The following is a 3,991-nucleotide window of genomic DNA, read 5'->3' as shown; positions in this document are numbered from 1 at the left end:
CTGACAGCTCAGAGCCTGGAGCCCGCCTCGGATCCTGTCTCTGCCTCTGCTCTGCCCCTCCCCCACTCACTCTCTGTCTCTCTCTCAAAAATAAAATTAGAACACCAGATGCGGGAGGAGGGAATGAGATCAGCTGAGAAGTGGAGGGAACATCTCAGGCTCATCCACACGGATTTCGTCCCCCGCATCACGGGGCCCCTCACTTCCCCTCCTGCCACCCTGTATCCTGGACGGTCAGAGCCGGACCCCTCGGAGGCCACGTGTCAGGTGCCTTTTCAGGGACTTGGCGCCCCCAGTGTCCCCAAGCCTTCCTCCCCGGCTCTGGCTCCAGGCAAATAGACAGCCGTGCTAGAGCTGGACCCCGGCTGTCGGGTCCATGTTGGAGCCTGTGTGTCCACCTCTCTCCCCTCTCACTGCTGTGGCCCTTTAACTGTTTTCCACAGCGTTCTCTAAACCACTCACAACAGGAACACCCTCCCGGGAGCACCACTGACACCAACTGCTCCACTCTTCTTGTCCGGGAGCTGAGCAGGAACAGGAAGGGCAGGACTGTCCACTCATGACCTCGAGGCTCCCTCCCCTCCCCCTCCTCCCACACCATCCGGTTCTGGGGCCTGATTTTCATGCGCATTGAGGCCCCGCTGGGACACAGAGTCCCCCAGGAGTCCCGTCAGGCGGGGGTGGACGCCTGGGAGGACAAGGGAAATGTGACTGTCACTGGGACGGTCAGTCAGAGTGGGTGCCAGGCAGGAGGAAAGGAGGGGGAGAGAGGCTCTCGGGAACGTCAGCCGCCGGGAGACCAAAGCCCCGAGTGCAGAGCAGGGAGAGCGGTTTGTGTGGGGCCTTCGGTGTGGGCGCCAGGGTGGGGTAGGCACAGGAAAGGCAGAGGCTGGGGGGGGGGGGGCGCCACAGCCGGGGACGAGGACGGGCAGCTGCACACGCGGCTGGGGTCACCTCCCTCTGTAGCCACCCTTCCCTGTTGGCTCCATAGAGCTGGGTTCAAATAAAATGATGGGAACAGATATGCCGTCGGTATCACTAGGAATTCTCAAGGGAAACCAGGTTGAAGGGATGCATACAGATCTAAACAGATGTCTGTAAAGGTTTGGCTCACATTCTTCTAGAGGCTGGCAGGACTAGAGTCCACAGGGTTGGGGGCTTGGCAGAGATGAGGGCAGATCCGCTGCTGGGGGTCAAGTCCAAATGTCACCAGGCTGGACCCACAGGAAGGAGCCAGAGCTGCAGGCCCACTCCCCTGACCCTCTGCTGCTGCAGTCTTTCTTCCTCAGGGGAGGGCACTCTTTGCCTGGTTCCAACCTTCCACTGATTAGGTGTGGCTCACCCATATTTGGAGGGAGTCTGCTTTACTCAGAGTTTATGCATCCAACATCTCATGGAAACATCCCGAATAATATCTGACCTCAATTCTTGACACCACGGCCCAGGTAGGTGACAAATAAAATGAGCCACTGGATCACACAAACACTAATCCAAAGAAAGGTAGAAGGGCTAAATGATATCAGAAGAAGTAGACCTCAGAGCCTGGGAAGTTACCAGGGATCCAGAAGAACGGCAGACGATAATGGAAGGTCAATGCAGCAGGAAGTGAGAAGAACCCTGAACATGCCCCCACCTGACAACAGGGCAGCAGACACGCGGCGGAGATGGACAGAACTCGGGGGGACAGAGGGCTCCACCGTCACCGTCAGAGCCAAGCACCCCTGTCCCGCAGTGCGGCGAGTGGCTGGGAAATCAGAAGACGACGGAGCAGTAAACTTGACCTTGACCTAGCTGATGCTTGGAGACCGCTCAGCCCTACCAGCAGACTCCGTCCTGTCCTGGGCCATCACACAGACGCCAACGGCTTTTCACGCACTCAAGTAATAGACTTCCTCTGACTGTAGTAGGACTAGAGTAGAATTTAGTAACAGAAAGATTACAGGACATTTCCAAACACTTAGCCATGAAACTAAACGACTCTTCATAACCCACATGAGGAAGAGGGGGTCTGAAGGGAAATACTTAAACATGTGAAGTGAATGGAAATGAAAATACAAGATATGAAAACGTGTGAAAAGAAGCTAACGAGAGGCTTGTAAAGAAATATATGTGATTAAAGGCATATTTTACAAAAGAGGAAGGGCTCCAAGTTGACAATTTAAGCACTTATGAGTCTATAAAAATAAAAGCAAGTGGAAGAAAGGACATAAAAAAGGGAAGTAGAGAAAATGAAACTGACAAATATAATACAACATATTTACAAAAACCCATATCTAATAGAACTGTTAATGGAGGAAAATGGATCACTTTCCCCTTAACGCCGTGAAGGAGCCAGCGATGCTGTGCTCACCACTCCTGTGCAGCATCTCGGGGGAGTCTGACCACATGCGATAAGAAATGAAAAATAAATAAAATGAGATGTAGATTGGAAAGGGAAGAAGGACATCAGTCTTTGTATATATATTATTTATATGTTTGTCTACATAGAAATTCCCAGGAATCTACAGAAAATTGCCTGGACTAGTAAGTGAGTTTGCCAAGACTGCAAGGCAGAGGCCACCAGGAAGGGAAGTGACCTGTCACTGTAACAGTAGGATCTAACACACAGGTAACAGCTTGTCGTCCAGGCCGTGGGGAGGGCAGGGAGGTTCCTAAGCCAGTCTGCAAGGAAGGCGGGTCATCCAGTCGGGCTCAACAAAGTGAGTTCAGGGCAGGGCAGGTCCCCAGTGCCAGGGAGCCCAGTGAACCTCGGGGGTGGCACTGTGGTCTTGTGTACTCACCTCCAGACCTCACGCCACTGACTGGTCTACACTAAAATTAGGAATCATTTCAGACTTCAAGTTGGGGCTGCTCTCTCACTGGTTGTGGGCAGTGAGGTTACTCACCCCTCCATCAGTTGCTGTTGTTCATGCATTCCAGCGTACCCTGCTCCCCGCCCACCCGCAGGGGTGAGGCTATAGGACCCTGGAGCACAAGGGGCTTGTTTCAGAGCATTTACTGCACAGGTCAATACAGCACTGCTCTGCCCCTCGCCAGATGCTGGTCCTGTTGTCAGACACTTAGAATCCTCCTCTCAATGGCAATCTGGATATTTCTGGGAGCCTCAGTTCTCATGCACACAGCAGAGGCTGGAGGCTGGTGTGTGTGCTCCTTTGCAGAAGTTGAGGCTTCCTGCTTTCCTCTGAACGTGGGGCATCGAGCTGCTCCTGGTAGGGAGCTGGGGAGATGGACAGGCAGGGACCCTGGGGACCCACTTCTGTCCTGCTTGGATTACGAGTTCCGGCAAGTAGTGGGTGACTCCGGTCCCATGGGGGTGAAGGTGGGAGAGACGGAGCACAGAGGGTTTGTGCATCCAGGAGGTGACCTTAGGCTCAGGGAAATGCTCCAGCCTCTCCCCGAACGGAACGTGCAGCTTCGTGGCCTGATGACACAGGGAATAATTGCTTCTCTTTCCCTCCCGCGGGAGCTGAGCTCCTGCTCTTTCTCGCCTGGGCCTGGATTCCAAGAAGGGAAGCTGGGCTGGGAGGGTTGGGGAGAGGGGAGAGGACACAGGGCAGGGGTGAGGAGAGGGAGACGTCCCCCCACCCCCAACAGGCGGGAAGGAGAGCCGAAACCACATGTGCCGACCCAGGGCTTCGTCCGGTTTCCTCCTGAGTAAGTGGTAGAAACTAAGTCTTCAGCGTCTCCGTCTTTCCTCTTGCAAGTGTGACAACAACAGAAACTGATGGCAGCTGAGGCTCTGGGACCAGGCCTGAGGCCTCGGGGGCACCGGGCCCGGGGCCCTGAGCAGGGAGCAAGGAGTCCAGGGCGTGGCCCATCTCCTGAGACCCGGCACCAGCTGTGGGTGGAGGTGGCAGCTATCGCGTGCGGGTCACCTCCTGGGGCTCTAGGGGTCCCCGTGAGGTGGGGCCCAGGTGCGGGATCAGGTGGTCGAAGGGGGAGCACGAGAGCGGGTGCCGGCTGCAGGGAAGGAGCCGGCAGGGTCCTCGGG

The sequence above is a fragment of the Hyaena hyaena genome, unplaced genomic scaffold (assembly GCF_003009895.1).
Source record: "Hyaena hyaena isolate Hyena2069 unplaced genomic scaffold, ASM300989v1 scaffold_2228, whole genome shotgun sequence".
NCBI lineage: Eukaryota > Metazoa > Chordata > Mammalia > Carnivora > Hyaenidae > Hyaena > Hyaena hyaena.
Note: the sequence above shows the minus strand (reverse complement) of the source record.